Below are 27,719 nucleotides of genomic sequence, written 5' to 3' on the forward strand. Positions count from 1 at the left end.
AAAACTCCGGGCGTTATTAGAAACTAACCTAAAATAACCCAAAATAAACTCGACCTTCCTCCAACATCAATAGCCATTCTTATCACAATACTGTACAACAATCATTAGAATTTACAAAAAGTACATTATCTCATTACATTATTAAGTCAATTCCAATAGGAATACATAATAATATTTCAGTGGCGAAGAGGATAAAAGTAAGTAAAGTATACAGTACCTAAATATTTTAAGATAGAAACGTACAGTAACCTTCGGGTGGGGAGTGATACTTCTCATAATCTTTACTGGTTGTCTTAGATATAAATAAGAAGTCTAGAAACGGAATACAGCCAAATCATTATTGTAAAAATATAAATAAAATTAATAACTATACTGTACTCATTACCTAATGTAATTTTAACAGTATAAGTGACCTATAGCAAATCTATAATTTTCTCTATTTCTGTGTGGCATTTAAGACCTATAGAGCACTGTTAGTACGCCCTTGGCTTATCTGTCGGCGTTTCCTCTGATACTTTGGTGCCATGGGATGTACAGTATTACATTTCTGATCTCAGTTCATTCTGTGGATCCTAAGGTATTGTTTATTTGCATTTGTAACTCCTCACCGTTGACGTAATGTCCGAATTGTCATTTGACGCTTCTGGAGATTGATACAATACAAAAAGTAGCAACTTGATACTGGCAGCTTGGCACTGTTGTGACATCATCGTACTGTGTCACGTGTGCTGTTACGTCATAGTTCAAGGGCGCTGTTATTCGTCACCTGACCTCTTATGTTATCATTCTTCAACAAATATAATTATGTAAATTAATATGATAAGCATTACACATATGAAATGTTTTGACATTTAAACCAGCCAGTGAGAGAAGGCTGTCATACGATTCATTGCATCCGGCTCAAGAAGCAATGGTGCAAGGCCTTGACGACGACGCCCCGAACCTCCTGATCGACCATTTTCGGTAAGAGGACCCGACCATTGACTCTCTTATTTACTCATTTAAGCATCGGTAGAGAGGATCACCTTAAGATTAGCCAGCCCGGATCTCGTGTAGATTAGGATCCTCAGCTTATTTCATCTGATGATTAAACACCCGAATGCTATATCAAACAAGCCACAGGATTCTTTGTCCGCAAAAGCGTAAATTTGTATGGGGAGAGGATCAGGATGGGTTAGACTGTTAAGCTTGGTTAGGGTAGTATAAGGGTGTTTAATCCTCATGTGAAATAAACGGGTTCCTAATCTTCATGAGATCCACCTAATCTAACCTATCCCCTAACCTCAGGTAAGGTAAAGGTGTTTAATCATCCGGTGTTTTCTTACGTGATAAGCCGCATGTCTTCATTTTCGGGCATAATTAACTAACAAAAATGGAAAAAGCATGCCATAATTACAGGAAGCTATCCCAGCTTTTCACCCAATCACAACCGCATGCATTAACATGACATTACAATAGCTGTATGCAAGTGTTCTCAAACCTTTCAGTGACCAAAATAGACGATATTTTTATACAGTAGGTAAACGAATTATTGAATCAATTGTCTAGAATTATAAACGTGCTAGATTATGAGGACTACTAGTGGTCCATAAACCCTGGTTTTGTACAGTATGAAATAGGAGAAAAATAACAAGAGGCCTATCACGAGCGCAAGTCAGTGTCGTCAAATGAAAACTGTTTATTATAAATTCCCTTAATTTCATCTTTTGATTTCCTTTTCATTAGTCACACTAAATTTATGATTTAGACAAATTTGGTAATTTTGATGTGTCGCTTCTTAAAAACAGTTTAGTGCGTTACTTTAAATAATCGGTATTTTGAAATATTTATTTTTTGTCTATTGATGCTGGAGACTGAATGACGTCTGTTAGTGAATTCTTACAATTGTTCCGATAAAGACAATATCATTCAGTACAATAACTGAATGTTCAACGAAAATAAACCACTGGACTAACAACGGACCAAAGGAGTCCATCAACCAGGTAGCTAGGCTTATGGAGTTCTGTTGGAAGTCCGTTTTCCTTCCTTTTTTTATAACAGGTGTACCATTTCTTTTTGCAACTATTGTGTGTTTTAGGCCTGTTACTTAATGCCTTCATATTCATCAACTACTACAATGCATATGATATACTGTTTTTAATTTTACTCCGCAATAATACACATTTAACTTGTGAAATTTAAAATTTTCTGATAAAAAATCTTATTTGTGCCTTTAACTCAATCAAACCCAGCAAAGGAGCTGATCCAAGCAAATTTAAAATAAGAACAGTACTATGGTGTGTTAATAAAACAGATGAAACAAACAAAAAAATCATTTTCTAATAGTTCCTTGCGGCTTATCAACGCAGTTCTGGTCACCGTACTACAGAATGGATATAGAATCCCAAGAAAGAATTCAGGGGAGAATGACAGACTAATCCCGGGCATTAGGAACCTTGAGACTGAGACAGGTTAAAGCATCTTGATCTGCACTCCCTCGAGAGACATAGAGTGAGGGGCGATATGATCGAGGTGTATAAATGGAAGTCGGGGCTAAACAAAGGTGATTTAACAAAGGTACCCAAACTTTCAAACCAGGAGCGAACTCGTAACAATGGTTTTAAATTAGAAAAATTTAGATTTAGGCGCTAGATAGGTAAACATTGGTTTGGAAATAGAGTATTGGATGAGTGGAACAAGTTACCAAACATCATCATTGACTCGAGTACGCTGGATAGCTTCAAACATAGGTTGGATGGATATATGAGAGATAGGGGTTGGGTGTAAATGGGACTGCCCAGTATGGGCCAATAGGCCCGCTGCAGTTTCTTCCATTCTTATGTTCTTAAGTTACCGGACAATAAGGTTCATAAATAAAAACCTGACATTAAATCGATACAAAGTGGAAATAAAAATGCTAGAAATGGTCGCTATACCAATGCTGTCCCATTATTAATTCTGCAATTCGTCAAATGATAAGAAACTCAATATCAGAATCGTTCCCTTATATAAAATCAAACATGCTGTACTACTTTTCAGATATATGAGAACCAGCCTACTCACTCTTAAATTGATATACAGTACAGTAATTAATAATGTTGCTTGTTAGCCATGGAATCACACGTCTTGCACTGTAAATTCACTCTTACAAACAACAATGTATTTCAGTCTTTATAGTGCCTTTTCGATAATCCATGAACCCTATACAAAAGATGCGAATTGGCAGCATGTTCTAGTTTACAAGAAAAGACATTATACTTATAATAATAATTACATATTTACTCTTCATTATTGTAAAAAATAAACTTACCTTGCAATTATATGACCACCAAGTACTTGTGACTCCACGTGTCCACCCTGGAGAAAACCCTAAAGTCAAACAGGAAGAGACATCCCCTACGTCCAATCAAAGACATACATTTCCTGGCATCAGTCGGAAGAGACAGTCCTAGGGTCTAGCCGTATGAGGCAGCCCCATAGTCCAACTGAGAGACAGCCATCCGGGTCTTACCGGAAGAGAAACAACCCTCAGGTTTTACCAAGAGAAAAATAGCCCCCAGGTCTTGCCAGAAGAGAAACTGCCCCCAGATCTTACCAGGAGAGAGCATGTCCCACGAGTAAGCATATGTAAAATAGTATGAATAAAAATCAATAAAAAGTGCTGAACATCATAAAATCAAACAACCCGCAATGACAATACTGTATAATTCACTTTACAACTAATAATTCACATGAACACAAAAATATCACATTATAAATACGTATAGGGTGTTTCCATGACTTAAAGTCAATATAAATGGAGTTTACTTTTCAGGTCATTTCCAGTCAAAAATTTTTATCTGAACATGGGTCCGATTCTTAATTTTTTACGGAAATATGGGTAATTGATATTAAAACGTGATTTGTACATTATTAAAATGCTTTATTGAATAAGCGTTACGTATATAATTTAGTCTACAAAAAATCAAAATGGATGCTTTCCAGCTTAGACACACATTCTAGCTTATCGTAACATTGAACGAGTAACCCTGCCAAAAGCGTCGTCATTCTTTATGAAGTATGCTTCCTACAGCTTTCATAATTCGAAGCCGGTCATCCCTTCTGTTCGATTTTGCTCGTACGCCATTATTGGATATTTATTGTATATTAAACTACATGAGACAGACAGACTGCATACCCGGTACTTGCTAAGTGAAGAGACGTGACCGACCGCCCAAGCGGCTAACGAGCCGGTTAGTGGAGAAAAGGATAAAAATAAGTAAAAGATCACTCTTTAAGTTTAAATACTCACATTTCTGTAATCATTAAGAATAGGACCCGTATTCATATATTCATATAGCATTTTTTACTGTAAATAATTTGAAAAATAAAACCCTGAGGGAAACGCTGTGCACGTGCCTAGGTATATTTTAAGGAAATTAAGCTTAGAAATATACATAAATAACATTTGTAATAGAGTAAATATTCTATTTCGAAGTGCTAAAATGAGCCATTGATATAGAGATACGTTGATAAACTTGATATTAGTGTTTAATTAACTTTGATGATACAGTATTGTCCTTGAAAACTAAAATCCTCGTCAGTCACGTTGTTCCCTAATTGGTTAAATTGTTTTTCTCACGGTTTATGGACTTCAACCTTTAGTTGACAGTTGAGACTTTAGTTAACAATAAGCCACACAATTAAAAAGGGAGACAACTCAGACAGGACGCGAAGCGACTGCGCGGGAAATCCCTTGTTTATAGTGGGGGGCGATGAGTCTGACTCAGGCGCCGCTGTACTTATTACAAATCCGTATCCCACTTCACAACTACAAATTATATATATATATATATATATATATATATATATATATATATATATATATATATATATATATATATATATGCTGTATGTGTTTGGTGGTGGGACCCTGACCTGTCTAGTATGTACAGTACTTTACTTTATCCTCTTTGCCTTTGACCGGCTGTTCGCTTCTTGGGCGATAGTCCACGTCTGTTACGCACTGCTGGCAAATACTGGACGTGTGCAGTCTACTGATTCTAGAATGTACGTGAACTTGCGTCAGTGTTGGTCAATTCTGGTCTTAAATGGTTTCACACTCGGTGCCATCACAATACTATGGCAGATTATTCCAGTTCATAATTCTCATTCCAAAAAAGTTAGCTCTCAACTTGATGAAACTGCCCTTTGCAGAGCAGGGGTTCAGCTGAATAAAATCATTGGCGTTATCCAGAATAAAATCCCATATTGCACCGCTGCCCCCTAAAGGGTTAATAGATAGGCTCTAACCCTTTGTAGGACGGGTTTCTCTCAGCTGAATAAAATTGTCTTGCGTTAGCCAGGATAAAATACCTTTCAACGGGTTAACCTGAGGCTGTGACCTCTCGTGGAGCGGGTATCAACTAGCTCTAGATAAGAACACTATTGAGTTACGCCATCTGGTGTGCTTCTTGAATTTTATTAAATCACCCCCTGCTCGTCAATAGTATAAGCTAAGCAAGTGCATGTATTCTAAACTCTCTGGGTACATGAAGTGCTGAGTGCAGGCACCCGTGTGGTGACTCTTCTGGAGGTACTCAATAATTTGAGTCTCTAGCATTATCTCGGAGACAGGACGGTTATTACGAACGGGGAAGCACTGCACTTTGAAAGGGCGTTTTATGGAAGGAAAAACACACCTCGGTATGTGAATGACCTTCGTATAATTTCGACTAGTTTATTTACTTAACTTACTTGATTCAACTTAAGGTGGCGGCACACTGGGCACTTTCCTCCAAACATGTTGCCCGTTTTGCTGGCTGTTGTCCTAACGGCCCAGCATTCAGCAAGCAGCAGGTTTTCAGCTGCTGCTAGAAATTGACAACGGTTTGGCGGGTTCTTTGCTGGCCGGATTAGAGTTCAAATGAGCTTCATAATTAAAATTTCAAGTAAAATTTTAAATAAATCAGGAAAACACAACTATTTAAATATAACACATAAACGGTTCCATATTTCTATTTGTTCGTCACTTTAAAACTTCTTTTGTATTATTAAATCATTATTCAGGGTCTTCTTTGATCAGCCTGCCGCCGTCACTTTTAAAGAAACTTCATGACCTATTCATTGTCTTTTCTTTAGCTTTTGCAGACGCCTCACTTGCTTCAGCAATTGAAGAACTATAACACAATCATGCAAGGCCTCAACTGTAGTAACGGGATCCCTGGCGAACCTCATCTAGTTGCTTTGTGTTTTCGTGGCGTTGGGCAGACGCGCCAACAAGCATCCCAGTGTGACGCAAAACGTCTCTTTGTTTTGCTGGCCGGACCGTGTTTGCCAAACATGTTTGGAGGTAAGTGCTCGGTGTTTCGCTGCCTTGGAAACAATACCAGAAGCACAGATGAAGGGGGTTACTTCCTATTGGCCGTATTGGGCAAGAGCCTCTGATTGACTAGGCTATTCACTAAATTTTCACCAAGGTTCCCATTTTAGCAAGAGGATATCTATTTGGGTCAGGTTTCCCTAAGCCCACTGTTTTGGTAAATTTCAGGGTTTTTTCCTCGTGCCGATGGAACCGGAACAGTCCTTAGGTTTGACCAATGATTCTGAATATAGAATCCTTGGTTTGACTGGTGTGTTTATTTTCCCGTTCGCATGTTTGTACGTAAACAAAGTCAGTGTATCAACTACATATCCAGATTCAATTTACGTTTAGCACTAGTGTTACATACCATAGTAATCTTTCTTTGTGGAATTCCCCTAAACTATGCCGTTGTTTCGTATTCAATCCCTAAATAAAGGCCCTTTTTAATCGGAGTCATCTTTCAACAATGAAATAACTGATATTAGACGGGCTCAGGTGTCTCAAAATGTTTTCTGGTGAAAAAATAGGTCCTTCCATAATGGATAATATACTGCACATTATACGGGGTTCCTGAGTGACGGTGAGCTTTTCCGGAGTGGGTCTAGGAACCTCAACTGCATACCTCCATTACAAGATACAGGAAGTATTGTATCTCCACCTCTGCAGCCTACAATGGCTCTTCGCTCTAATAATATTGCGTCTGTATGGTGCATAGCTTAAATGCTTTTATTTTTGTTATTTAAAGGTGTTTTTGATGCACGGAAAAGCTAACGTGTTAGCCATTCTGTCTGCGCAGACGCTTCTGCTGAGCTGTGCGTATGGCACCTTCAGGGGAAAAAACAAACGCCTTGATCAGGCGTAAGCCTTGTGCAGCGCCCGAGCGGCTCGAATAGCTAACAACCAATCAGCGATTTCTTCAACTGAAACAGTGGGTAAAAACGCGGATCATGGCTGCTTATGGATAATATTTTGATTAATATTGAAGAGTTGGAGGCCTGTAAGGCAATAAAAACTGTAATATAATATTAAAAATAATTCTATATACGGTAGTATATTGGATAGGACCTAAAACAAAGCGTATGGCGTGAAAGAATTGAAAAGGATTGTGCCTAGTTGAAACTTGTTTTGGCTCCGCCCGTTTTTAAGTGGGCGTTGTCTGATTTCATAAGCCATTGGTTACTTTTGTGTAACAATATTGATAATTACTCGAATATGATTGAAAAATTAATATCATTACTCATAAGATACTTTAAATAAGGGTGAACAAGTTGATTGCAGTTCTGTAAGTGCAAAAATTAAAACTTAAACAAACCTGAAATTCGTTGTATTTCGTGTACAAATATGCGAACATCTAGCAGAGAGAGAAGAAGCTTACATCTGCTCTGGTTGTTAGTGTGGTTTCAGAGTCGGGGAGAAATTGTTGACTGATTGACTTTTTTCCTTTTTTGTTTTTCTGTCCATGTTTTTATTTATATATTTTCTTCACTATTTCTTAACGTATTGTGTCCAAATAACAGTTCTCCTAATTTTATTGTTTTCTGAAGACTGTTGTACAACAGTTATTGGCAAGACGCGGTACAATGTCGTATTTTTTAATGACAGTCCGGGAATAGCTAACGCGTTAGCTATTCCGTGCATCTAAAACGCCTAACAATAAACGCCTTAATTACGCTCAAAGGGTGGCACTCGTCAGAAGATGTGTTCAGCCCAAGAACCTAATAATGTTGGCAAGAAATTATAAAATAGGTTGAATATTGCAAAAGGAAATACCGATTGTACTACACTGAAGAAAGAAATGGGCACATATTAGGAATAAATATTTTACCGTTATGTCTTATTTTTTAACTTAATTGTTTTAGAAAATGTCCTCTCGGGCAAAGAGTATAGAGTTGATTTTTACCGAGGCGTCCGTCTTCGATGAATCAGCGTCTTCCAGTAGCGAGTCCAAAAGTTTTTGACAATTTCCAGAGCGGTAATACAAAGGAAAGACGGAAGGAGAATGAGTTACGCGTGACATAATAAGAATAACCAAGAATTCACCATTAGTTGCATGAAACATATCTATTTCTCAAGTAATGAAAGGTCGGCACATTAAACTTATTAAACGCAACGGAAAACCTAGTCACATGCCCAGTTGTAAACAATCTGGTACTCGGTGCAGTTGTGGGGTTATGGGTTTTTTTGGTTCACACTCAGGATGGGATGGAAAAAGGAAACTCACAATGTGCTCTCTGTAAACATATTGTATTGGATGTACAGTTCAGCTTGGTGCTGGGAATTGGCAGCGTGGTTATAAGCGCGATGTAGAGAGAGCTGGTTGGTGAGGATGCTCAGAGGAGGACCAGCTTGTGGGTCGCCATGCTCGCCAGCGGGAGCGAGGACCGCCAGGCAGGCGGAGGAGGAGGAGGTGTTGCTTGCTGGTTGGTGTAGGTAGAAAAGAGAGGTAGGTCACCACGAGGTCAGGTCTTATATAGCGGAGGTAGGCATGGCTTAATAGTTGACCTCCGTCATGTAAGGCGGCGCTGGTTGACCTAGACCACGAGGCATACACTGGGGAATTCGCGGGGTCGGCTACTCAGTGACAAACAGCGTTTGTAGGGGAGGAATCCACTACACAGTCACTGGCAGGAGGTAAGACACAGTATATCAACTTGCGTATTTGCTTAGTTCTGTTTAGCTCTCCTTTCCAATTTTCGCACGATCCTGGGATATGGGAAGAAGCTGTGAAAGGGGATGGAGGTGGGAGAGGTACTAGAAGGCTGGGCAACACGGATTGTCAGTACTGTAGCGAGTGTATAAGAACATAAGAAAATAAGGAGTCTGCAATAGGCCGGTTGGCCTGTGCAAGGCAGCTCCTGTCGAGAGTTAATACCACTCTATCATCCATGAATCTATCTAGCCTCCTTTTAAAACTTTCCAGCGTTCCAGCACTTACTACAAAGATGCTAAGCTTGTTCCACTCGTCCACCACCCTATTTGTGAACCAGTTCCTTCCTATCTCCCTCCTAAACCTAAACTTATCCAACTTAAATCCGTTGCTACGAGTCCTATCCTGCTCGGATATTATAAGAACTTTATCTATATCCCCTTTATTGATACCTTTCACCCACTTAAATACTTCTATCATATCTCCCCGCACTCTTCGTCTTTCTAGGGAATGCAAGTTTAGTTTCTTTAACCTATCTTGATATGGTAGGTTTCTAAGTCCCGGAATCATTTTCGTCATTCTTCGCTGCACCGACTCCCGTGAATTGATATCCATTCTATAATAAGGGCGCCAGAACTGAACCGCATAATCGAGGTGCGGCCTGACTAGCGCAAGATATAGTTGCAATAAGACCTCTACACTCTTATTACTTACACTTCTAGATATAAAACCTAATACTCTGTTTGCCTTATTTCGAACATTCACGCACTGTTTTCTAAGCCATAGGTCCGGGCTTACACGTCTCTTTCACAAGTCGACTTCTGTAGGTTGATGTTAAGTCTGTATACATTGACAGTATTTGCTCTTCCAATATTAAGTACGCTGCACTTGCTGGTGTTGAATTTCATTTGTCTAATGGTAGACCCTGCTGCCATATGGCATCACGAAAATTGTGACCAAGTCTCAGGTTGTTGACCTGACTTTCTGCCTCATTTACACAAAATTGCAGGGTCTCAATTGTTTCTCTTACTATTGGCAACATAGCATACATACTGTACTGTATATTGTTTCTCACTTTTCGTCTTTTTTAAAGTTTTTATTTTTATCATTATTATTATTATTATTATTATTATTATTATTATTACTGTTATTTTTATTATCATTATCTTTTTATTTCAATTTGTATTATTTATTATAAATTTTATTTACTATGAATTATTATTATTATTATTATTATTATTATTATTATTATTATTATTATTATTATTATTATTATTATTATTACATTTTCGCCCCCCAGGTCCCGATATGGGTCAGTGACCTGTGCCCGGGTGGGCTAATCCCCGTAAAAAAGAAAAAAAAGAATTGGGAGGTGTGAGGAGTTGGGAGACATGACCAGGGTTAGGAAACATGGTAGAGAGCTGACAGATATAAGCTTGGAGGCATGATAGAGGGCTGAGAAACATGATAGAGCTAGGAGACATAATAGGGAGATGAGAGACGTGGTAGGGAACTGGGAGATAAGAAGGAACTGAGATATTATAGGGAGCTGGGAGACACAATATGAAACTTAAGATATATTATCGGGAGACTGCCTTTTGCGACCCTTCACCTCCAGTCAGAGGTTCAGAGCAACACTCACTACCACTCAAACAGCTACACCTTCTCTTATCGCTAACCTTATCTTATCTGGATCTATCTTGATAAAGCGTGCTATCATAAAACGTCATTTCTTATTCAACGGGGTGATATGAGCAGAGATTATAAACATCGTCTTTATAGACTTGACACACACACACACATACCGTATATAGGTTTCAATATCCTTTAAAATGCATTATTGTAAGGAAATTATCGTCGTCCTTCACTTGATCCCATTCTTAGAGGTAAGTTGTAGAAGGTTGTGTCCGTCTGCCAGATCCTTTGCTGCGTGGTATTTTTCATTTGTTTGTAGAAAAAAATAGTTGCTCATTGTGTAAACTTGTAAAGAGTATTAATTCAAATATCTTGAATAATAATAATAATGATAATAATAATAATAATTTTACTCACAAGTAACTTACAATTTGTTAGAACTTGACTGCTTACCAAGATCAAATAACTTAGATTTTTTGAAAGTATTGTTCATAAATTTCTTGCATCAACGAACAACGCAGATTTTCATTATTGTACAATGAGTGACAACGAATTGGTTCTCACCTTCGTTAATGAGGAGTGCATGTCAGGTGAGTAGGTGACCGTGGAGGGGTTGCCTCGGGAGGCGGGAACAATTCTCACAGTGGGTCATGTTAATTGGCAGTAATAGATTAGTTATATTGTACAAGTTTAATTTATTTATCTCGTCAACTGATACACAAACATTAAAGTTAAAACGGAACAGTTTTATGGAAGTTAATACGTTTGACCGGCCATAAATTTGCATCAGCTGTTTTGGGGATATTTCTCTATTCTCTTTCGTTGAAATTAAAACTTCCTATTTCATTGACAGCTATGAGTGATACTGTACCTTACTAATCATGAATCTTGAGAGAAATTTCCACAGTACGATCGTAATGGGTACGTACTAATTTAATAATGTATAGGCAGGCTAAGCAAAGACTCAAACTGACAAATATGCTCATTTTAGAGAAGATATGATTTCTCTCGCCAAATTTCAAGCAGAGTACAGTTGCATACAAAACGGACGCGTTGTATATATCTAGAGTTATCCAGAATACTGCAAGGAACGTGTAATTAATAGACGTGATGTAGGAAATATTTACCATACTGTTATTAATAATTCATAATATTTGCCTGTTAATTAACTATTGTCTTAATTAATTTAAAAAAAATACATTGATTGGTTGTGTGTGGGGATTACGTACACTGTTGGTGCAGCTTTAGCAGGATGTACTAAACTATATAACTGTGAACTTGTGTGGACTTGAATTCCTTCTTCAAATAAGAGTGAATTACTTTCACAATGATGACTTTGACATTTTCGTATATTTAAATCTACTGACGTCTGTTATCTATATTCGATATATAGGTGAACTAAATGTGGTCATGTGATGGAAAAATTGAAGCTAATAAAAGGATCACAATCATACAATTTAAGTGGAGTTGTAGGTAGCAGCTTTTTAAGTGGCCCTACATATGTTGTTCAGTCTTAGTATGTATGTGTAACTTGGGTAAAATTAATGTGACGTCCTTCCTTTCCACACAAATTTACAAAAATCTTCATGTAAACGTCAGTTACAATGAAAATAATAGGTAAAATGTTATATAATGATGTAATAGTTCAGTTGTGTAGGTGGCAGGGTGGTGGCAGGCGGTGGCCACCTAGCGGCGGCGGCGACAAGCTGGGGTCACGTGACATGACGTCAGCATCCGCGACGTGGCAGCAGGTAGTGGCAGTTGTGTCCGCCATTTTCACGATATCTTAGTGTGGTGAGCTGTTTATTTCTAGTTTCGTAAGGGTATTCCTACAGACAGGTGACGTATTAGGCTTGCTACTTGTGGATGAGTGTGTGTAGGTTGGGTCTGGAGTACAATAACTTAATGTTTATGATTTATAATTATCGAAAAGACTGGAAAATGATCGTGTTGGGGGCTGGCCTGGATGTTTGTGTATTTTATCGGTGTGCCGGTTCGATCCTACACAATATCCTGCTGATGAGTCACAATCACGCGTCCTCTACCCTGCACAGCCCTTTTGGCTGCTCATTAAGCCTCAGATCACTCTAGCATAGTGAATTAAGTGATTTCAGTATATATATGTATATATATATATATATATATATAAAAAAAACAGATAGCGGACGTGCGTGATTTGGTAAGAGTAGACTGTTGTTTAATCCTTCTGTACTTGAGTTGTAACTTAGACTGTCTGGGGTCTTATTCCTGATTAGTATAAATTGTATAGTAAGGCGAAGGAAGGTGGTTTGTGTGTGTGAGTATGTGGAGGTGAAAGGGACCCCCAGACAGCTGTCAAAGTACAGTGTAGGAGGGGTCCCCAGGACTACTATTGGGCTGATGTCTGAACCACAATATTTATCTTTTATTAATGTTCAGCTAATTTTTCACATCTGATTTTAGTTAGTTTGAAGAAAGTGGGTAAATGTAAAATTAGACATTTGACACTTGCTTTTGTGTTGGATCTATGATTTACCTCATTAAAACCACACCAACATCTACCATTGTATTAAAATATTACCGCATAGCATTTAATAACAGGCTTGGATACATGTTATGGTATTTTGACGAAAATTACATTGGTGTTCTATGAAAAGGATGATTTTGTGAGGAATGTAAGGCAGTCGCTTTTTTTTTTTTTTTTTTTTTAAAGGTAAGTATGTAATGTGTTAATGTGTTGTTAGTCCTATAGTCGCATGAGCTTTTTGCTCACTTTGTCATGTGAAGACAATCCATGGCTATAGTCTTTTCTTATTTTAGCCAAGACAAAGTTTGGCAATACGCAGCAGGATATTCCTTCTAAACACTGACAATTTATTGACAATTTATTGACGGTTTGCTTAAAGTTACCAGTGCAGAGAAATAATTTAGGAAATTCAACTTTTTTATTAACTGGATAAGTTGAACATTGTTGTTACAGGTCTCGCCAATATGTCATGACTCTTGAGTTTGATTCTTGCTTGGCCTGGACTGATCAATTGCAGGAACAGCTAGTGAGCTAATAAAAAATAGGCAGCAATTATGTCAATGGTATCCGGCTGAATAACCACTTGTTATTTAACCAGGATCTAAAATAAAACTTGATACTTCTGGCCACAGAAAATTCTACATGCGAATAATTAATTTCAAACTATTTAAAACAAAAACAAAAATTAGTAGAAATAATACATGAAAAATGAAGGATACACATACAGGGAAGATAAAATCGAATTAAATTCTGAGTCAGTATGTTAAGAAAGCCAACACCACAATTTTTAAGTTATGATACTGTTTAGGTATCCGGCATAGACTTAAAAAAAATGATCTGACCTAACCTAACATAACTTATATATGTTCATGACAGAAGTGGGACAGCTCGTAGTAGCAGAAGATAGTGATTAAGCTTTCAACCTTTGAATAATAATGAAATGCCCACAGCCATCCTGACTAGAATCCCGTTAAAATCATATACCATCCTTGTAGGTCCCGGTCAAATAGCCGATGGTTATTTGGCTGTGAATCCTGGTCAGATAACCACTTCATGTCCTCGGTGTCTGCTAAACTTGCCGACATCTACTTTTTAACAGCATTCACAAACCGTTTTCTTATAAACAAATGTTACTAGGGCATGCAAATATGGTGTAAACAAATCACAACAATACAGTTACTACAAGCGTAAAAATAAATAAGATACACCAGGTTAGTAATGACAATTTACTAGTACTGTACTGATGGTTTATTGTTAAATACTCTGTATAATGACAAATAAAAAATTTACAAGCTTAATAATTATGGTACATGATAAGCTAAGCATGTTGTGCATACATAATATTGACAGTACTGTAGATGGTAGTACACTGTAGTAACAGTATATGGTAACAAACACACATCCATCATGTGGGTCTGCTGACTCTGCCTTCAAATCACTGGCGGAGATGGCAACGCTGGCCAAGCTGCCGCAGACTAGCCGGCTGTTTCCAGGCGTCTGCCTGCCTTTACAACATATTCGTGTAAATGTTTACAAAATCCCGGTGCATTACATGAAAATACTATGACTGCAATTTTAAACAATTTAACAACAAATAGTACAAGTATCTGCCCTAGTAAGGTTTGTTTGTCAGAAACCATAGTTAACACTAAAAGATATTTTAATGTTTGGAAAGGTGTCAGTCTGAACTAGTATAAACACCGACCTTAGGCCAAGTCCAGTAACAGTTACCCTTTTGGAAAAATGCTAGTTACGTAAAACTTGTTTTGAGTGCTGGAAATTAAGTGACAGACCTATCGGTAAGGTAAAGTGAAAATCTGATGCTAGTGGTGGAGCATACTGTACATACGTTAGGTTAACATTTTATACCTGTTGTATAAAATTTCCCCTAGTTTTGAAAAAAAAAAGGAGCTTCAAAGGTTGACTTATTGGCCACAATACAGTACAGCTCCTCCCCGACTTACGATTTACTCGAATTACAACCTGCCTCAGTCGTACCAAGATTTTGTCAAATTACTTATTTTCGAGTCCCAGCGTCCGTACACAGAAAAAAAATTCGTTTGTAATTCACTTTAAAATGGCTGGCAAGCTTAATGGTGAGAGTTTTGTGGTGCTGAGAAGAAAAAGAGACACCCATTTTAGATTTTCTATGTATTATTTAAGCATTTTCGACTTGCAACCATTTCAACTTACGACCTGGATTTGGGACCCTAACCCTGTCGTAAGTCGGGGAGAAGCTGTATGTGGTAGTTTTGAACATACCTGCATCTGAACGTTTTGTCTAGTAGCTACTGTAGTAATATATTACCTAATAGTTGTTTCTGTTAATGATGAGGACTGTGTTGGTTTGAACATGTTACCACCGAACCAGCACATAAGCTCGTATGCAAATTACAGTGTACCTAGTCATGAGAGTCTGGACTAGAATTATTTTAAAAAAATTTTTCAAATAATATAATCTTTGGTGGGGCTATATTGGTTTGTATATAGGGAGATAGAGTGAAAGAATTAAGAATTACTGTACAGTATTGTGTATTTTGTTGGAAAATTAAATTTTTTAATTAATTTTCCAGACTTTGATTTCAGGGGGGGGGGGGGTTGTCAGGTGTGTCTGGTTATTTCTGTAAGGATAGGTTAGACACCAGTGTTTGAGGGTTGCAAAAATTCATTTCCTCAACTAGTTTTGGGGTGTTCTTGATAAAACTGAAGAACTTTTTTCCTATTGCAAGGTTTCCGAACTCGGATTGTGAACATGAACACCTGTTCTTAAATATCCCACACTCTTTAAAGTTGTCTGTAAAGCCTCTTACACACCAAGATGCATTGTCTAGAAACAGTCGTGCAACTGTTGCGAGACAATCTAGAAACACTTGGGAGGCAAGGCAACATTGTTTCTGGACTGTCTCGCTACTGTTGCAAAACAGTTTAGAAACAATCGGTAAACTTTGTTGCTGGAATGTCTCGCGAATGTTTCGTAACAGTCGCGAGACATTCCAGAAACAATTTTGCACGTCCAGACCAAGCTAGAGTGATGAATTAGTGGTTAGAGCAGTCAACGTCGTCATGTCAGTGGATGTAAAAGTGGCTGCTGCGGCGGGTGCCTGTGTTATTTCCTTAGAAGAAAGAAGGCGGAGGGCAAGGAAAATTCCTAGAATATGGTGGATGAAGGAACAACGTATGGAGAAAAACTAATGACAGACCTGAAACTAGAAGATGCTGCTGGATTTGATACTCTTTATTTATTTTTATTTATTATTTTTTTTTTTTCGCCCCCTTAGGCCCCTTTGTGGGTCGATGATATGTGCCCGGATGGGCTATTCCCCGGAAAAAAAAATAATAATGAAAATAGTTGGTCCCAAAATCACAAAGCAAAATACAAACTATTGGGCCTCAATCCCTGCCAAAATATGCCTGGCAGTAACATTAAGGTATCTTGCCAGTGGGGACTCTTTACAAGCCTGATGTCCGAGTATACCTTCAAAGTCTCAAAACTGTCAATATCTGCCATCGTTCTGGAAGTTTGTGGTGGTCTCATTGATGCCTTGAAGAAATTTGTAAAAGAATATTAAAGTATTTGACATATTGTAAAGGGAGAAAAAATAATAAATGAAATTGCATAAAAAATAAACTGGGAAAATCCTTTATGCCATGCACATATCAATTACATACACCTACCTATAATATTATTTGTTGTTTTTCTTTAATTTTTTTCTCCAGATTGAGCATTTTTGTATCGTGTTTCCCATATGGGATGGGAAACAAGAAACCTCGGAAATCATGTTTCTGAACTGTTGCGAGATAGTCGCTCAACAAATTTTTATTTTTTTAGATGGTCGCTCAACAGTCCGGAAACATGTTGTGTGACTGTTTATGGATAAAGTATCTTGGTGTGTTCGAGGTCCTGAGACAGTGTTTCTGGATTGTTGCGAGACGGTCGCACAAATTTGGATTTTTCTGAGAGCCACGCAACAGTCCAGAGAGAATGTTGCGCAACAATGTATCACCGTGTGTACGAGGCCTAATAGTTAGGTCAGGTTTCTTCAGTTTTGTTGGGGGTTTTTACTTTGCACTTTCTTTTTCTTTCAAAGCCCTTCCCACTTTGTGTGAATAAACTTGCATTCTTTTTTTAAGGTGAAATGAAAAAGTAATAAAAAAAATCTGGCGAAAGCACTTTGTTTGCTCTATCTTCCTATATACAAAACAATTTAGAGTTCTGTGGTTGATCTTTTCTAAATTTTTACCTTTGGTGGTAGTGTACTATGTTGCAGTAACTCATTACTATTTGGTGATTATTTACAAGGAATAGAAAATTTTCTGTGCATAGTTCTATGTTAAGATATGGTAACGGACACGGGTGTAACTAAATATTCATTATTTATACAGGGAGATAGATCAAAGCAACCAATCAGCAGAAGTTATGCTGTCACATGATACATCTGTGCATGCTCTCTCTCTTTTTTTTTTCCCCAATTTCCCTCTACATCAAAGCCCTGCTCACTTCTTGGAACTCCAAATTTTAGGTAGTGGGGGGGGGGGGGTTATACCTCTATAACTGGGCATTTCTAACAAATAAAGGTAAAATTAAATTGATAACCGGAAAACCCCAATTTAAATAGTTAAAGTTCGTGTAGCTACACTACTGAATTTTTTCTGAGTTTTATCATATGCAGTATACAGTGGTCCCTCAGTTAATGAACACAATTGGTTCCACAGAATCGTTTGTTAACCGAATATATTATGTCAATGGAATATTTGGTAATTGGTTCCAACTCACAGAAAAGTACATACAAAGTATAAACAAAATGCAGTACAGTACTGTACACTTACTTTGAGGTGTGTATGTAGAATGTTGATGATGATGATGGGAATTAGAAGTGGGGGTGGAGGGGGAGAAGAGAAGTATTTTAATGCTTATTGGAAGGCGAGTCACCTTCCATAATAATGTCAGGAATCTCTGGACTGACAGATTCTCTAACATGAAAATCCTCTCTCCTTTTTGGAGAGGAACACTGAGGGGAATCATCTCTCTCACCCATGCTTGATGCAGTAATTTCACCAATAAAATTTTAAGTTCACTAGCTGTAATTAAAGATTATTTTATTTAAATCAACACTGCACTGCACTATATATTATCAATATGTTAATTAAATTTCAGAATGACCAATAATTTTAAAGTGAAAATATTCAGGAGACCAATAAACTCGGATGTTTCCTTCACTGTAAGCAAAGTTAAACAGAGAAGCTTTGGCGGGTGAGTCAAGCGACTGATGGGCGCACAAAAACTGGTTCCCTGTACTGCATATATTATCAATATGTTAACTAAATTTTAGTGACTAATAATTTTAATATGAAAAATGCAAAAATATTAAGAGGACAACCTTCTTGATATTTACTCCACTGGTAAAGAATGTAAACATAGAACCGATTACTGTATTGGTGGACTAGCTGATCAGTTGATGCGCACAACAAAACGTGTTCGTTGATCGAACTGAAAATCCTTATGGGAGCTAATTCGTTAACTGAAATTTAGTTAATTGGACCGTTCGTTAACCGAGGGACCACTGTTATATGTACAGTACTGTACTACGTGTTAAACTGCTTGATGTTCCAAATTTAATTTATGGTGAAAATCTTTCAAACTATTTTAAAATGGGCAAAATAAACTTTTTAGTGACTCCCTGACCACACTATTGCAGCTGCCTAGTTCACAGGCTCTGTGGTCGTAAACGCCCTTAGTCTGGACTATGTCTGTCTGGTTTGGCCGAAGTTCTGGGTTGCGTAAGGATCCATATTGTCTATTGCAGGATGGAAAATTCCAGAGGGTGTAATTTTTAGCTTAGAATTAACACGCCCAGGCTTTTATATGCCATTTGAACATTTATTTTTTGTATCGGATTGGGGTTTTAACATTGGAAAAAAGATAAAAAAAATTCCTTGATCTCTGCACACTCGACAGCTGTACTCACTGAGCAACTGGTGTTGCCGGTAGCTCTCATATCCTTAGCAGCGGCGTGTATTGTACTGTCTTGATCTTGACCTTGCCCCATTCAAGCCTTGCTCCCCAAAATACCTCCATTTGATGGCCCCTATCATAAAGATTGGTTTTTATATATATGTTCGGCCCAAAGATCGAAAACTAACCACAACACGTTGTGGTTATTCAGAAAATAACCAGAATTTCTATGTATTATTTTCGCCTTTTCGACTTACGGCCTGGTTGTCGGGACGGAACCCCGTCGTAAGTCGAGGAGAGACTACTGTACCTGTACACTTTTTTGTTCACCTTAAATATTTTCACTTGTGACCATGGCCTAATATACAGTAATGGGAGAGTGATTAGAGAATCATACAAAGTAGAAGTGTGTTTTATATGGCATACATTATTACTGCACTATAATATACCTGTTGATTAAGAATAGAAGCACATAGTGCATGTTGATAATAAAGTACGTACTGTACTTATTAATTACTGTTTTCGCTTACCATGAGGCAGTTGAGTTTGGGGTGAGGAGGCGGTTGGGACGAAGTAATTGTACTACTGTACTACCCTCACAATGTATGCCAACGAAGGTGGAGCTGAGATTATGTTTTCATTGCTAATTTCATTGGCTATGAACTGTACACATATATTTCTTAGACATTTCACTTTAGTGTTCCTTAGAAGCAGCTGCAGAGTTAAACCCCCAGCAACCCCCTCTAATGCAAACTTCCCCTAGTACAGGTACAAACTGGATTTTGGTCGTGTTTTTCCAGGTTGGGGATACAGTACTGTACTGTACATGTCGTGTGGTGGACCACAGTCTGGTTTGCAAAATGATCCAGATTAAGCGAGTCTGGGTTAGAGGGAATTTACTGTATATGTAGTATATTGACATACAGTACTGTATGTTTGTCATAGAAATGGTCTTCCAATAACTAGGTGTAAATTTTAATGTGCTGCTTATAGAAGAATGTTCATCTCTTTACTGTCTGTAGTACCATCAGAAGTGGACCCATCTCGGTATTGGCCACACAGGGCTTACTCATGGTTTATTAATGGAGAGGGTGTCCGCTACCCATTGTGATGATTGCTTGGTCCCGTTGACTGTTCGACACCTCCTGGTGGAATGCCCGAGTCTGATATTTGTCGTAAGCACTTCTCCCAGTGCTGGGGGGGATATGGGAGGGGACGTCCTCTCCTTTGTGGAGGAAACCGGCCTTCTACACAAGCTTTGAGTTCTATCTATTAATGCTTAAGTGGTTTTTATGAAAGTTTTGTTGTTTATTACATACAGTATGCTTTTTACCTTGCTTTATTTGATTTTAGACTTTTAAGCCTTTATTTTAATTCATCGATATATGACCCAAGCTGTTGTCGCCAGTGATGTAATTACCACAATTCATCAACCCTTTTCCTTGTGTGAGGGATCTCTGTACTGAATACAATTGTCTGGTTTCCAGTCAGTAATGGAGATACTAGATTATAAACCTTTTGGGTGTGAGGGGTCTTTCTGTGCTGAATAAAGCATCTGGCATTAGCCAAATAAAATAATTAAGTGGTGTCCAGAAGTGAAGGGGTTAGTGGAGATATGTTTTATTTATTAGGACCAGAGATTGGTTGCCCAAGAATCAAATTATGTACAGCAACACAAATAATATGCTACACCTGTGTGGTGTATTGGTCAGTATGTCCGACTTGCACATGAATGGTCCTGGGTTCAATACCCGGACAGGGTGAAGCAAAGAGCAAATTTCTTTTGTCATTTATCTGTCTACCCATCAATAATTTGAAACCTGGATGTTAATTGAACTGCAGATCATGTTCCAGAGTTGACCATTGCAGTGTGCAAGTTGTCTAGTCCTCTTGGATTATCCTTGATATTGGTTCATACTTCTTAACTGAGGGTGCATTTGCTCTGTTGGTGACTGCTTCAATACACTAAATAAATTCATGCCTAGGTTGGCCTTGGAAATGAAGGACATCCATTAAAGATTTAAGTACTGTATTGTATGCTGAGATGCAGGTGACATTTCCCTTGGAGGTAAAGGGTTAGAGAGAAAGCTATACAGTACAGTACTATAAAGGAATTAAAGTGGCAATTGTGTTATATTTACTGCCATTGCTCTGGATCAGAGGGATTTAGTGATCTTTTGGGATTTTACTTTAACATGGTTATTGATAAACAGTACTGTACTGTGTGTAATTCAAAGATCGTGTATAATGTTTAGATGTAAGGATAGTACAACTTACAGTACCCACTTCTCATTAATTATTATTCATTGCCTGATTTTGTATTATTTGTTGCTTTAATTCTTTAATACATTCAAACAATTTTAAGATCATAAGATAGTAAAAATGGGTGTAGATAGAAGTATGTGGTGGCTAGTTGATGTTGGGTGTTATTATTGAGCGGATATATTATTCAGTATTGAAATACTGTACAGATGTACCTTGATAACCTGACATATAGGGACCGGGAAAAGTCGCTGGTTAGTGAATCGATGGTTATTGAAGTAATTAATCGCATAAGAACATAAGAAATTCAAGGGGTTAGGAACTGGCCTCCTTCCAGAATTTGCCATCTACCTTTGATATATTTGTCAAGCAAGAAAATATAGCAAGCATAATAAGCCTTCAATAAGCAATGTAAAACATACATTGAGACTTATTACCTGTTTTGATGATAGAGATGGTCTAGGGTGGCAAGTTTAAGCTTCTACCACTCTTTGCTGGTTCATCACCACTCTTATTACCCCTATCACATCAAGTTGCCCAGCACAAGAGGAACTATCACTGGGGTGTTTAGGCTTGATTGGGTAACATAGCAAGTCAGGGCAGTGTGCAGAGCTGTCTGGTGGCAAGAATTCACACTGCCAACACCTGCCAAATTCAAAACGGCTGTTGATCGTTGGATCTCTGAAGTATCCATGAAACTTCGGGGGGTTTCCACTGTACTGTAGTATGGAATTGGCGGTCAATGGGGCATCGGTTTTCTGGGTATACCTGTACTGTACTAGGAAAAATTCAGATCGGGCACACTTGACGAGAACCTTCTTAATTTGTCGAGAGAATTATATTGAGTTAATTTATATACATACAGTAAAAGCTCCAAAATTCGATACCCCCAAGTCCGAAATCACTTATTCATAATGTTTTGCTGTTACGAAATACTGTACAGTCATCTGAGTGTGTGATAACGAAAGTACAGAACCTATGGGGTTTATTCTAATTGGTTCCAGGCACCCAAGACCCAAACCCAACTTTCCCATTTTACAACCATTTAGACCCTATATATATATATATATATATATATATATATATATATATATATATATATATATATATATATATATATATATATATATATATATATATATATATATATATATATATATATATATATATATATAGTTGTACCCCACTTAACGCGGTCAATTGAACCCAGAGGGTCCCGCGTTAAGTGAAATCCGCGTTAAGTGAACAACAGAACATATGGGATTAATTCCAATAGAAACCGGCCCGACCCCCAAACTCCACTTTTTGAAGGCACATACCTATGTTGTAGTAAAAATAACATCTTAATTTTATGATGGTACATGCACACAATTAATACTTAAGAGAAATAGAGAAATACAGTCGCCAAGTTAATGTCCATTCAAATAATGGACTCAACTCCCTCCCCCTCTCACACTACACTGCCGGCTCTTCCCTCTCAGAGAAATTTTTGGGGGAAAACCACTAAATTTTAATAAATAATACCTCAAACTAAAGTTAGGATAATACAATTGACATTGCTGGATTCCTTGTAAGACCAGGAATATTTTGAATATAAATGTCATATATTTTGCACAAAAGATAACATAGTTACCTAGAGAAAAAATTTTATCTAAAATTTGTATGTTTAATGCAAAATATATGATGTTTATATTCAAAATGATCACCAAATTATAAGAATTCCAGCAATGTAAATTATATTCTGACCGGGTAATTTGTATGAATTTTATGAGCTAAAACAAATATCTTCAGTTAATAAAAAAAAAAATAATCTTCACGACACTATCTGTCAATCAAAGTACCCCACCTTGCCTCCCCCCCTCTTCCAACCGCGCGGTCAGTCCCAACCCTCCCCCCCCCCCACCAATCCTCCCTTCCAGAGTTTTTAACATTTAGTATTAAATAATACCTCAGATTAAAGTTAGGATAATATAATTGACATTGCTGGATTCCTTGTAAGACCAGGAATATTTTGAATATAAATGTCATATATTTTGCACAAAAGATAACATAGTTAATTTGAGAAAAATTTTTATCTAAAATTTGTATGTCTAATGCAAAATATATGATGTTTATATTCAAAATGATCATCAAATTATAAGAATTCCAGCAATGTAAATTATATTCAGACCGGGTAATTTGTATGAATTTTATGAGCTAAAACAAATATCTTCAGTTAATAAAAAAAAATAATAATTCTTCACGGGTAACAGATGGTCGGTCGGTCCCTCCCTCCCCCCCACCCCCCACCAACCGTCCCAAGGAGATGTGTGGGATAACCACTAAATTTTAATAAATAATACCTCAAACTAAAGTTAGGATAATATAATTGACATTGCTGGATTCCTTGTAAGACCAGGAATATTTTGAATATAAATGTCATATATTTTGCACAAAAGATAACATATTTACTCTTGAGAAAATTTTTTTTCTAAAATTTGTATGTCTAATGCAAAATATATGATGTTTATATTCAAAATGATCACCAAATTATAAGAATTCCAGCAATGTAAATTATATTCTGGCTGGGTAATTTGTATGAATTTTATGAGCTAAAACAGGCAGTCAGGCAGGGTGGGGCAAATCTAAAAATAGCGTCTCGAGCCGGACACTCGCTGCGTATATGTGGAAAAAATCCGTGTTAAGTGAAAGTTCAGCTCTGGCGAGGCACCGCGTATATGATAAAACGCGTTAAGTGAAACCGCGTTAGGCGGGGTAATACTGTATATAAAAGAGAAACACACATAGGCATGGCTAGGTTTATTACAAAGTGATGAAAAGGGTACGCACAATACTGTAGTCCACAAAACATGTAGCTATGCTTTCTTTATTTGAGTGCCCCGTCATAGGAGTCCGTTTTCTCTCGCTTAAGGACGCCCGAGTCCTCCGTTTTCTCACAATCTTAAAGAGCACCAGAGACTTCGTTATTCCTTAGTAATGAGACAGAATTTGAAATTGCAACCCCAATTGCAACTGGGGTTGCAATTGTTGAGGCAACTAGATATGTCTGATTACAGCAAATGTGTTATTGTCAATTTGTAGGTGAAAGATTTTATCCTCAATAGATGGAGGCAAATGCGTGACAACCAAATTCTCAGCCTGAAAAATGCGCTATAACTGCAGGTGTGCAGATTTTGATGGAGGCGTGATAACGAAAACCGCGATAACCAAGTATGCTATAACCAAGGGATGACTGTACTGTATTGTAAATTTCATATTATTTGGTAAAAGGCATGTTCAGTTCTTTTACAGTTAGTGTTTAATTGTTTGCGATGACACATTTTGAAGGAGGTTGTGTTGAAAGTCATTTTTGCTGTAGACATTGTCAGATCTTTTTTATCTCTTCTCATCTGCTAAGCATGTCGGTGCCTTTGGGGAAGTTTTTGGGTCTTCCAGGAGACTCTCGGGTGGAACAGAATTTGCAGGAAGATTGGGTGCTACACACTTCAATTTTAATTAACTGTGCCTCATTCTGAGTTTCCTTCAGAGGAACCTTTTTGCTCAACAAGGCAAAGATGTCAACTTTTCAAACCTGATTTTTTTTTTTTTTTTTTAAGAGAGAGAGAGAGAGAAAAAAATATTGGGCTAATATGGTGGTACTGTATGTGTTTTTGTCATTATAATTTGGCAGACACAGATGTAACTGCTTCAGGATACAGCTGAACACAGTATGTGTGGGGTTATCTCTAAAGCACAAGGCACCAGTGAATTGTTACAAACTATTTGGCACCTAATTTGATATGGAGGGGAGTAACCAGGCTCCAATTTTAGCTTGAAAGTGACCCAAATTACATAACTGGGATAAATAATTTTTTGCAGGCAGTGTACAGTATACAGTACACTTAATCAGATATAAGAAGGGGGGGGGTTATATACAAAGTTCATTCATTTCTTATCGGTGCAGAATAAATTAGTGTGTATCAATATCAAGGTAATGTGTGAATGTAGGTGGTCATTAGAAAAAGACCCTACAGTATATATAATATACAGTACAGTTTTTATTTTTTAGTCCCATAGATATGGAAAAATATAAAAAGGAATAATTAACAAGGTTTGCTGCTGAATACAGTACAGTATATTTGATGAGAGGGATGTCACCTTTGCTTATGGTATGCTTAGCTGGAAAAACTAACTGCATGGTACACACGGTAATGTGTCCTCCAATATTGCAGTGTAAGGTGAATCATTAATTACCATTAAAATAAAGTAATAATAATAATGATATGCATTTCCAAGTGTGACCTTTTCATAGTACGTATGTGTGGCTTTTTACCCTCTTCCCCCCCTCCCCTCAAAAAATAAAATTAATGAAAAATGCAAGCTATATGCTTTAAATGTTTGTGAATGCACCTTATACAATATAAATGAATAATAATATGGTCACACAAAAGGAGATGGGACACCATTGTTTCGTTAGTGTTTACACTCGGGACGATGGTTCTACACAAGAAAATTAAAAAAATAAGACCCTGGTTGCAGCTGTACTAAAATTAATGTAAAAAAATGAATATATATGTTTTAAGTAATAATGTTAATAAATGGGACAATAGAAGTAGCTAACCACTAATGGCAAAGAAAAAGGCGAGGTGAATTGGGAACGCCAAAATAAACGTCCGCAGGAAACATAGCGTCATTTGTCTTATTGAGAATATGTACAAAAGATTCATTATTGTTTATTACTGAATACAATATATATTTGATTGAATAGTGAATAAATCCTTTTTACAGTACAGGTGTTCCTCTACTTACGAACGAGTTACGTTCCTGAGGCTTGTTTGTAAGTCCAACTTTACTCCTGTAGTTACCAAACATTGTAAAAAATGAAAAGATTGTTGATATTTAGTACAGTAGGTAGTAGGCAGCTACCAAACAGGGAGGTACTACCGCCTGGGAAGATATTGGAAGCGTAATGTGTTGTCTAATGGTAGACCCTGCTGCCATATGGCATCACGAAAACTGTGACCAAGTCCCGGGTTGCTGATCTGACTTTCTGCCTCATTTACACACAATTGTAAGGTCTCGAGTGTTTCTCTTGCATGACAACACAACATACATACTGTATAGCATTTCTCATGAATTATTTTTTTCATTCTTGTATTTCTTTGTATTTATTATTATTATCAGTGTTGTTATTGTTATTATTACCATTAATATTTTATTTTGTATTTTTATTATAAATTTTATTATTATCACATTTTCGCCCCCCGGGCCCTCATGTGGGTCAGTGGCCAGTGCCCGGGTGGGCTAATCCCCGTAAAAAAATATAATAATAATAATACAGCCTTAAAACCTGGCTCACTCTTCTCCTCTTGGGTAATGTTTGTTCTATCTAATTTTCTTCAAAACAATCCAGTCTCATCCACATTAAACACCTGTTCTGGCAGGTAACCCCCCTGTGTGATGTTTGTATCCCTGAAAGTTTGTAAGTTGAATGTTCTTAAGTAGAGGAGCACCTGTATATGCAAAATGAACAATACAATTCATTAAGACTATACTGTATAGATTATTATAACACACAAGAAGAGACGGCATTGTTGTTGTCAGTGTTTACACCCATAATGTCAGTTATCCACTTGAAACTGAAGAAATTAAGACCCTGGTTGTTGTTGTACACCAGGTTGACAGCCCCTTATCCGAAATTTTGAAAACCGAAGTTTTTAGTGGAGCATCACATACCTTTTTGTTTTATGCAGGGATTAGCCCACCCACATCAGGGCAAAAATTTAATAATAAAAATAGTAATAATTCATAGTAAATAAATTTTATAATAAAAAATACACAAACATAAAATAATAATAATAAAGAAATGCGAGAATGAAAAAAAAGATAAAAAGTGAGAAACACGGCCTACAGTCGACCTATGAATTACTACTACAACTATTATTATTATTATAACTTTTTCGCCCCCTCGGCCCAATGTGGGTCGGTGACCTGTGCGCGGGTGCGCTGATCCCTGAAAAAAAACTAACCTAACCATTCTGAATTCCGAAATCCAAAACACATCTGGCCCCAAGGATTTCGGATAAGGGATCGTCAACCTGGTAGTGAAATTTATGCAAAAAAAAACATATGTTATTTAATGTACAGTAGAAGTAACCACTGATATTAAATAAAAAAAAAAGTGAGAGACTGACAGTGGAACACCAATGTTTACGTGTGCATTGAAGGAAACATAGCACCATTAATCATATAAGAATATGTACAAAAGATTCATTATTGTTAATTACTGAATATTTACAGTATTTGATTGAATTAATGTTTATACAGCCACTCCTCGACTCACGGCGGGGTTAGGGACCCAAATCTAAGTCGTAAGTCAAAAATGTGAAGATAATACATAGAAAATCTAAAATGG

At 37.3% G+C, this 27,719-nt stretch overlaps 1 protein-coding gene across 3 annotated transcripts in view; it reads left to right on the forward strand.

Annotated features, from left to right (window-relative positions):
- Positions 1–939: 939 nt before the first annotated feature.
- LOC121874564 (ADP-ribosylation factor 1) overlaps positions 940–27,719 on the forward strand; it is a 40,059-nt gene continuing 13,279 nt past the window's right edge. The window contains exon 1 of one of the 3 annotated variants that reach the window (XM_042378758.1): positions 940–963. The gene's annotated coding sequence lies outside the window, so the exon portion shown is untranslated. Of the gene's footprint in view, positions 964–12,246; positions 12,444–27,719 lie in introns of those variants that run through there. The other 2 variants (XM_042378757.1, XM_042378759.1) reach the window with 2 other exon arrangements.

This window comes from Homarus americanus, unplaced genomic scaffold (assembly GCF_018991925.1).
Source record: "Homarus americanus isolate GMGI-L3 unplaced genomic scaffold, GMGI_Hamer_2.0 scaffold34360, whole genome shotgun sequence".
NCBI lineage: Eukaryota > Metazoa > Arthropoda > Malacostraca > Decapoda > Nephropidae > Homarus > Homarus americanus.